Source organism: Pan troglodytes, chromosome 16 (genome assembly GCF_028858775.2).
Source record: "Pan troglodytes isolate AG18354 chromosome 16, NHGRI_mPanTro3-v2.0_pri, whole genome shotgun sequence".
NCBI classification, from domain to species: Eukaryota; Metazoa; Chordata; class Mammalia; order Primates; family Hominidae; genus Pan; species Pan troglodytes.
The window spans coordinates 67681195-67691285 of NC_072414.2; the positions used below are offsets into that span (position 1 = coordinate 67681195).

Sequence of the window (10091 nt, forward strand, 5' to 3'; positions counted from 1 at the left end):
CAGTGGCTCATGTAATCTCAACACTTTCAGAGGCTGAGGCAGGAAGACTGCTTGAGGCCAGGAGTTCGAGACCAGCCTGGGCAACACAGCAAGCCCCTGTATGCAACAAAGAAAAACCCTGTCTCAAAATTTTTTTAAGAGTACAGTGGCTTGATCACAGCTCACCGTAGCCTCCAGCTCCCGGGCTCAAGCGATACTCCCACCTCAGCAGCTGGGACTATCAGAGCGCACCCCCACATCTGGCTGATTTTTAAATTTTTGGTAGAGATGCGGTCTCACTATGTTGCCCAAGCTGGTCTTGAACTTCTGGCCTCAAGAGATCCTGCCAATGTGACCTCACAATGCACTGGGGTTACAGGCATGAGCCACCATGCAGCCCCTGCAAAATCTAACTGTTGTTCAGGTGCTTCTTTTGGACCTCCTAGCTAGACTGTCATTGGCAAATGCCAGTTTATTATCTTCCCACATTTATGTTAATGGATTTCCCATGTTTTATTTGTCTAGACTAGGGTTTCTCCACAGCAGCACTATTGATGTTTTGGGCTGGATAATTCTCTGTTCTGGAGCTGTTTGCACCTCGCAGGATGTTTAGCAGCATCCCCAGCCTCCGCCTGCTACATGCCAGTAGCACTCCTCAGTGTGACAGCCAAAATGATTTCAGATATTGTCAAATATCCCCAGGGCGGCAAAATCACCTCCAGTTGAGAACTGCCGACCTAAAACCCTCTGGAACAATGTTAGATCATGGTAATGATAGCACATACTGCTCCTAACCTTAATGGGAATACCTCTAGCATCAAAGTATAGTAGTACCTGTATACTACTGTCTGGGCTGTTATTAGTACACTGTATTAGTCCATTCTCATGCTGCTATGAAGAAATACCCAAGACTGGGTAATTTATAAAGAAAAGAGGTTTAAATTGACTCACAGTTCTGCATGGCCGGGGAGGCCTCAGGAAACTTACAATTATGGCAGAAGACACCTCTTCCCAGGGCAGCAGGAGAGAGAAGGAGAGCCGAGTAAAGGAGAAAACCTGCTATAAAACCATCAGATCTCGTGAGAACTCACTCACTATCACAAGAACAGCGCAGGAGAAACCACCCCCATGATTCAATTATCTCCACCTGGTCCCACCCTTGACAGGTGGGGATTATTGCAATTCAAGGTGAGATTTGGATGGGGACACACAGCCAAACCATATTATATCCTTTATATTAGCATACTGTATCAAAGTATACTTTTCTTTCTTTCTTTCTTTTTTAAATTTGAGACAGAGTCTCGGTCTGGCTCTGGCTGGAGTGCAGTGGCACGATCTCAGCTCATGGCAACTTCTGCCTCCCGGGTTCAAGCAATTCTTGTGCCTCAGCCTCCCAATTAGCTGGAACTACAGGTGTGTGCCACCACACCCAGCTAATTTTGATTTTTTTTGAGTATACATGGGGTTCGACATGTTGGCTAGGCTGGTGTCAAACTCCTGGCCTCAAGTGATACCACCACTTTGGCTTCCCGAAGTGCTGGGATTCCAGGTGTGAGCCACTGCACCCAGCCTGAAGTATAATTTTCACAATGCGAAAAGCTTGACTTTCATACAAATAATGAAGGAATATGTATAAGATATTTTAATTTACAAGGGAGTCAGCAACACAGTGAAGCTAGTTAAAGGAGCATTTTGAGAGACAGTGTCTATAGTGCTCCAGGAAGTGCATTCTGAAATGCATTCTGAGATAGAGACAAAACTTGTTAATATCTTGTAGGGAGGCCAGGCATGGTAGCTCATGCCTGTAATCGCAGCACTTTGGGAGGCCGAGGTGGGTGGATCACCTGAGGTCAGGAGTTCAAGACCAGCCTGGCCAACATGGTGAAACCCTGTCTCTACTAAAAATACAAAAATTAGCCAGGCACAGTGGTGGGTGCTTGTAGTCCCAGCTACTTGGGAGGCTGAGGCAGGAGAATCACTTGAACCTGGGAGGTAGAGGCTGCAGTGAGCTGACTCAAAAAAAAAAAATTGTATTGGGAAATAAAACTGTCATCCTTGGGAATTATCTTTTCCACTGCACAGAAATCTGTAAGTTAACATATATACATATTCTCCAGTATATTCATAACATATTCTCTAGTATATTTCCCTGTATTTGTGGTTTTCAAAGCATAGTCTCAAATTGGAAGTATCAGCGTCACCTGGGAACATAGACATGCAATGCTCAGGCCCCACCTCAGTCCTATTGAGTTAGAAACTCTGGTGTGGGGCCCAGCAGCCCGTTTCACAAGCCCTGCAGGTGGTGATGATGCACTCTAATGTGTGAGAACCACGGCTCTAAATAGTCAAATCATCTTTAATTGTAAAACAAGTATCTGTGAAATAATGCTCCAGTATGACATTAAAATGCTCCAGCACGCCACCCGCTTTATTTCTGAATTTAAATACTTTGTCTGTCTGATGTTAAATTTGCTGTTTTGTTTTTCAAATACTCTTAAGACAGTTTTTCATCAGTTCCTAATTTTCTCTTTTTAAATAAAAAATGGTTTTCCAAATCGATCCATTTTTCTCTTCTTTAACCTATTGATAGGATGAAATAAAAGTTGAACCATTCTTACGTCTTTTTTTTTTTTTTTTTGAGATGGAGTCTCACCCTGTTGCTCAAGCTGACTGAAATGCAGCGGTGCAATCTCGGCTCACTGCAGCCTCCACCTCCCGGGTTCAAGCGATTCTCGTGCCTCAGCCTCCCGAGTAGCTGGGATTACAGGCACCCGCCACCATGCCCAGCTATTTTTTTTTTAAGTAGAGACGGGTTTTGCCATATTGGCCAGGCTGGTCTTGAACTCCTGACCTCAGGTGATCTGCCTGCCTTGGCCTCCCAAAGTGCTAGGATTACAGGCGTGAGCCACCGCACCCAGCCTTTTTTTTTTTTTTTTCTGTTTTCCTTTTTTTTTTTTTTTTTTGAGATGGTCTCATTCTGTTGCTCAGGCTGGATGGAGTACAGAGGTACCATCATGGCTCACTGCAGCCTCCACATCCCATGCTCAAGAGATCCTCCCACCTCAGCCTCTTAGGTAGCTGCGACGACACGTGTGCACCAGCAGAAGCAGCTAATTTTTTGTAGAGACTAGGGTCTCCCTACGTTGCCCAAGCTGGTCTAGAACTCCTGGGCTCAAGTGATCCACTGGCCTTGATCCCCCAAAGTGCTATGATTAAAGGTCTTATGTTCTTAAAGTTTTTCTTTGACATGGTATAGGATAGTCTAGTAACTTAACACACTGTTGTTTTCAACAGGCTAGTGCTTATGATTTGTAAAAGAACTCTTCAGAAATGAGTTCAATTTTACCATGAATTGGGACATTTTCCATTTCTTTCTATTCCATAGAGCAGTTTACTTGTCATGAGCTCTGTCTTTTGAACACCTGAAAGCCTGCAATAAAACCAGCTGCACCTGGTGCATGGGATCGGCATGGAATTGAGGAGAGAGCTCAAACTACGGTCAGCCCTCTGTATCCTCGGGTTCTGGATCCTTGGATTTGACCAACTGTGCATCAAAAATATTTGGAAAAAGTAAAATAAAAAACAAATTTAAAAATACTTCATACAGCTATTTACAAAGCATTTACGTTGTATTAAGTATTATAGTAATCTAGAGGTGATTTAAAGTCTACGGAAGGATGTGCATAGGTTATATGCAAATACTATGCCATATTATATCAGAGCATCTGTGAATTTTGGTATCTCTGGGGTCCTGGAACCAGTATCCTGAGGTTACTAAGGGACAACTGTATTCAATTTCTTCTCTGGTTATTAGTCTATTCTCTAATGTATTTTTGTTGTTGTTTTGTCTTTTTGTTTTTGCCTCTTCAAGTCAATGTCGGAAACTTAGTTGTTTTAGACAACCCATTAGCTCAGAGCTACCAGTAAGCAGACTACCACTGCAATCTAAGCAACGGATTTTTTTCCCCATCAGACTGGCAAAAAATAAGCATCTATTGATGTTGAAATTGTAGGGAGTTTTCCTGAGCATGTTAATTATGACAGCCCTTTTTGCTAGGCACCTACACAATTCATCAAAATGAAATAAAACACCCATGCACTTGAAGAAGTTATCTGGTTATTTCCTTATCTGGGTGCTGGTTATGTGAGGTCTACAGTTAATGAACACTTATTAAGCTTTATATTTCTAATAGGTACAATTTTCTGCATGTGTAGTAGATTTCGATAGTTTTTAAAATGTCTTTTGCCACAGCCCGCAGCTGTGTATAATGCTATTCGCTTAACAGTGGAAAACATGGCAATGACCGGAATCCCCCTGGCTCCCGGGATCCTACCCCCTTAAGTTAAACAAATGAAATAACTTCCACTGTCTTTCCTAATGCCTTAATTCGGTCCTCAGTTAAACTGGCGGTGGGCGCTGCTTTTTTTCCAGGGAAGGATTCTGGAAGACATAGGAGGAGACGCCAGCATTTCGCCCTCCAGCACCTCCCACGGGCTGTGGTCCGCTTCCGGCCTCACTCGAGCAGGCCCCGCCCTCCCAGAGGCCGTTCGTCCAAGTCACGTGATCGTCGACTCTGTTGACCTGGCGCCACCGGAAAAAGAAATTCCCGGGCCCTGGCTTCTTGGCCTGATGGTGAGGCACCAGAGGTGAAGCGAGGCATGGGCTGCTGGAGCGGGAATGAGGGGGCGACAGTGGCTCCGGAAACGGGGGGAGGGTGTCTTCACTGGCCTCTCCGCAAACACAGTGTGTGCGGGTGTGAGGGCTGCAGGTCTGGTAGAGAAAAGTCCACCGCCACCCCGCTCCTGAGAGGGGGGCAGGAGTGGGGGGCAGGAGTGGGGGGCGGGTAAGACACAGCAGGCCGGCCGGCTTGTGGAGGGCGAGGCAGGCAGATCCCTTGAGCTCAGGAGTTTGAGACCAGACTGGGCAACATGGCAAAACCCCATCTCTACTAAAAATACAAAAAATTAGCTGGGCATGGTGGCACATGCCTGTAGTCCCAGGTAGTTAGGAGGCTAGGGTGGGAGCACTACTTGAGCCCAGGAAGTAGAGGCTGCAGTGAGCCGAGATCATGATGTCACTGCACTCCAGCCTGGGCAACAGAGTGGGACCCTGTCTCAAAAAATAAAAATGAAGTGGAAGCATCTGTATGCATGATTGAAGTCATGCTTTCCATCTATTTTTTTCCACCTTCCCTTTTTTCTGTCTAAAACATTGTATCTTAAGCTTTTGCCTATGTTATCAAGTACTTATAAGCATTATTTGAATGGTTGTATCATAATCCATTATCTGGACTCATTGTCATTTATCCATCTGCAGTTGCTGGAGATACTGCCCTTTCTGCCACACTCAGTCACCCTTCTGACCTTTCACTGTGTCCAGTTATCTACTAATACCCATACTGGTCATTTAGGACTTAAGAATAGTTATCATAGTTTTTAACATTCCAAAAAGAATGTGTCTTCCTAAAAATAGAATGGCTTGGTGGTTATACTTTTAAAGCAAAATAGACAAAGCCATGTTGAAATTAATGTTTTACTTTCTTCTTGTATCTATTTTCACTTCTCTTGTCATTTTGATGGATAAAGTTTCATTTGGAAGGATTTTTATTTCAAAACAAATAGCATATGACATGAGAAGGGGAACTCTGAAAGGTTCAACTTCCTAGTTTACTAAGTTTGTCACAAAAGCTACTGATAGTCAATCATGATTGGCCTGTATTGAAAGTGAGTTAACATTATGTACAACTTAAGCACTATACTTTCTATCCGATACAGAAAAATAGGTGGTGTGTTTGGAAAAGTGTTGGGCTAGGAGTCAGGAAGCTTGATTGTTAGTCCCAACCCTGCTTCTTGAGCTGAGCACCCCTAGGCAATAATTCAGCAGCTATTTCTTAAATACCTAATGAATTTCAGGCTTTGTGGTTGGGCTGGGAATATAGACATAGATACTGCATTCATGATTCTCCAAGCCTCCCTTCCTCACCCCGGCTCACAGTGAGCTTTCTTATGCATTGTGTAAATTTGTCTCCTAACAGGCCCCAACTCTGTCTCCAACCTCCTTCCCAGGGCAGTTGTGAGGATCAGATGAGGGAAAATATGTGTGAAAGCAAATTGTAAATTATTTTAAAATGCAATAAAAATATGATCCATGGAAAATTATTTAAAGATCCTCATTAAAATTATTAAAGATCCTTAGAATTTTAAATAAACAGTACATTAGGCCGGGCATTGTGGCTTAGGAGAGCGCTGGGTCAAATCAGTCCCCTCCAGCTACGCATTGCCTGGAGCTGCTCTCCAAGGACCCCTCAGCCACAGAAGGCGCTGGTCCTCCTACAGTGCTGCCCCACCCCCACCACCACAGCCTCCTGTGGCTGCAGTCAGGGGTGCCCTCCTTCAGGCTCTGCTCCTACACCCACTCCTACACAACTACTCTCCCGGCCGGCAGCCCCAGAGACCAGATTGGTTTGGGCCTCTGCCTCCGCAGGCCTGAACCACCATCTCTTCTGCTCCCCAGAAAGCCAGCTCCCAGCAGACAGGCAGCGTTCCCTCTTCATTCCTCAACACAGAGGGCCCCTCACAACCCTCTCAGCAGATGGTAGAGCTCCCCACGCATTCTCTTAAAGAGGCTTCACCGTTGATGGCCACAAGCCCCACCATGACCTCCTCCCAGGGAGTGAATTTTCTTACATGTCTCCCACCAGAGCAGGGACAAAATAAAACATAAAAGCAGCAGCTGTTAAATTATCAGTAACATTTCCTACTAGGATCAACTCACGGAGTGGGCAGTGTATTCCATTAGATGGATCAGTGCAGGGGTTAGCAAGCATTTTCTGTAAAGGGCCCGATGGGAACTCTTTAAGGCTCTGCAGGCCACTGGGTCTCTGTCACCACCTACTCAAACCCTCCCCTGTAGCAAGAAAGCAGCCCTAGGCAACATGTCAACAGATGAGCGTGGCCACATTGCCAGAAACCTTTCTTTATGGACATGGAAGTTTGCATCTCACGTAATTCTCATGTGTCACAAGATACGACTCTACTTTCCATGTTTTCAACCATTTAAACATGTAAAAGCCATTCTTAGCGCGTGGGCCACACAAAAGCAGGCAGCAAGAAATTTGGCCTTTACACCAACAGCAGCTGACCCCTGGATGGAGCATTAGAGCTTGGGTGTGTGTCCCACTCCAGGGCTTCCAGGAGAGGGGATGCAGGCTGATGCCACCTCCACCCCTGTCGCTCTAGGGGAGAAGGCAGAGCTGGTGCTATATGAAGTTTGGCTGCAGATCCTGGGCCAGCCCTACACCAAAGCCTTGGAGGACAAAACCAGCCTTGAGTTCTGGGCACTTCAGGGGCAACCGACAAGATGGGTGAAGTGGCGGGATGAAGTGGGGGGGCGGGGAAGAAGCCTCGGGAAGATGGGGGATGACTGGACAAGACTTTGGTAGAGCTGCGACCCTCTTCATCCTCTCCTGACCCCCCAGCTGACCCTCGTCCTCAGATCTCTGCAGAACTTTGACCAAGTGGTGGTGGAGGAATTCCGGTGGGTCCAGGGTGGCCCTGGGTGACCCAGGGCTCAGACCTGGGTTCTGGGGTTGAGGGCAGGAGGCTGGAAGAGATGACCTCCCTTAGGCCCCCCAGGCTGCCCAGCCCCCTGAAGTGGGATGATCCTCCCGCCAGGCTGGACCCACTGACCGTCAGAGTGGGTGCCACCTTCAGGGCGGCACCAGCCCAGGCTCTCGTGTGGGACTGTGTGTACCAGGGTCTGCACACCCTGGGGGAGGCAGAGGGCCTCTTGGTAGACACGGTCATCTCAGACCTCGGTCAGTACCTCCTTCCCTCTGCAGGCCCCCTCCCTCTGTCCATCTGCCGCCTCCCTTGGACTCGCTGCCTCCACATGCCCTGATCTGAAACCTGCCTCCCCTCCTCATGGAGCCCTCCAAGATGCTCCTAGCCCCAGCTCTCTGGTCCTGCAGCAACTTCTGTTGCCAGATTCTGCCTTCTCAGAAGTCTGGGAGGCAGGGCCCCACCTGGCCATAGCCTTCTTGGTCTGCTCTAGGCAGTCCTAGCCTCGAAGCCTCCAGCCTGCTGGATGCCTCCATCCCCGGCTATGCTGTGGCTCTCCTCATTCTAGGCCTCCTGCTCGTCACATTCACCCTTGTCCTGGTGAGTGTCTGGCTGGGCCCAGGCTCCTTCCTGAGGGGCAGGCTGAGCCTTTGATGCCTTGAGCCTTGAGCCAAGCTGAGGAGTGAGCAGGCCCCTTTACACCCCTGATTCCCCCACCCAAGCCCAGCATCTCCTCATCCTCCAGCTGGGGCTGCAGGGTTTGGGGCCAGGGGGCTGGGCCTGATCCCAGTGTCCCCACCCTTCTTGTCAAGGTGCTAAAGTGGAGGGCCTCCCATGGGGTGTTCAGCCTGGGTGTGTAGAAGCACATAGTGTGGTACAGAGGACCCTCTCCAGACAGGTAAGTGGAGGGCGGTTCTCCCTGACCCCACCCCAATTGTTTGTTCTGGGTGGGGTCCACCGCGCCCCCTGCCAAGGCCTTCTGCAAACACTCCCCAGGGGCTGTTGTGGGCAGCACCTGGGTGGTGCAGTTGGTGTGCCAGAAAAGCTCCCCAGTACTGTGGGCAGTGGCCCAGGCAGTCAAGCAGACTCCCTCAAGCAGGCCCCACCTACCCCTAGCCTGTTCCCAGCTGCCTCCCACCAACCCTAGAAATGATGCTGGGAGCTGACAGAAACTGAACTTAGGAGCACAGGAGGCCAGGAGACCTGGGACAGAGAACAGGAGGTACAGGGAGGGAATCTTCCCCTACTTCCCACTGCATGAGGGCCAGACAGTGGCACCTCCAGGTCCTGGAAGGACATGTGTGGACCCAACTCAGTTGGCCCTTTCTCTTATGGCCTTTCTTCTCCCTCCCCCGGGGCCAGGTGGATGTGGGAGAAGACGAACCACCGTCCTGGGTGCACTCAGACTCATTCCTCACTCCTGGCCTTCACTCCCTTTCCTCTGCACACAGGTGACCCCTCACGCTGCTGCTCCCTCTGCTGAAACCCAAACTGCAAACCTCTCCTCTCCCTGCCTTCACCTTGCCCCACGGCTTCCACAGACAGTGCCTCAACCCCGAGGAATGAATCCGAAGTTCCAACACCACTGACTTTCCCAGGAACTCAGAGCCAGAGAGGGCCAAGGACCAGCTCGAGGACACACAGCCAGGGCTTCTTCCCTCCGAAACCCCCAAGGACTGGACTTGCAGGGCTGGGACAGAGGTGGGGTGGTGGAAAGCAATGCCTTGTCAACCCACGTTGGGGAGCCCCACTCCCATCCCCAAGGTGCATAAAGTTGAGGAACACCCCTGCTCCCACGTCCATGCTCACTCAGGGCCCTGCTGCAAGTGCTTGGCACTCACACCAGCCTCCTGCCCTCCATGCCACAGGTATTGGTCTCGTTTATAGATGGGGAAATGGTGGCCAAGAGCCTCCCCCAGCACATATAGCTAGACCACACAGAGGACTTAGGCACAGCTGGGGGGTCCGCAGTCTCTGCTGCCTCACCTGCCACCAAAGTGTGGTCCTGCTGCCAGGTGGCAGGAAGGGGACAGAAGCCCACCCCAAAGAGGGCTGGGGCAGGGGCACCCTTATGCCTGCCTGGTCCGGCCCAGTAGGGCTGGAGAGACTGTCAGTCCTAAGAGAAACACTGGCCCTTTGGGAGTACGGAAAAGTCAGGAAGCAATCCAAAGTTGGTATTTAAAATATTGATTTCTAGATATTTAGATGGTCATCTGGTGTGAGGAGCTGGGAGGGCCCCAGAGTAGAGTCCACAAGAGGAGGAAGATTGAAAAGGGGTCAGAGTGGAAATGGGAGCTGCTGAGGGCAAGGCCCACCCCCCCTCCTTGACCCCCCAAAGCCAGCCACAGAGCCAGTCAGCCTCAGGCCAGAGGGTGTGAGCAACGGGGACCCTGGCTGCTCTACAGTGGATCAGAGCCACTGGGTGTGGGGAGTCTTCCAGGGCAGGTGTGGGGCCGCTGGGGCAAGGCAAGGCAAGCTCCCAGGGCAGAGACTGAGGCCAACCCCTGCAGCCCCACTGCAGGGGGGAACACCGGGATAGGCAAGGGTCTTAA

At 49.5% G+C, this 10091-nt stretch overlaps 1 long non-coding RNA gene across 2 annotated transcripts; it reads left to right on the forward strand.

Moving 5' to 3' along the window:
• Positions 1 to 413: 413 nt before the first annotated feature.
• On the forward strand, positions 414 to 9325 carry LOC134808461 (uncharacterized). Of its 2 annotated transcripts, none has more exons than XR_010151426.1 (5): positions 414 to 1167; positions 4412 to 4626; positions 7219 to 8139; positions 8352 to 8437; positions 8991 to 9325. It is a non-coding gene; the product is annotated as an uncharacterized LOC134808461 (long non-coding RNA). The 2 variants fall into 2 exon arrangements; XR_010151427.1 differs by having other exon boundaries at positions 4412 to 4612.
• Positions 9326 to 10091: the final 766 nt, after the last annotated feature.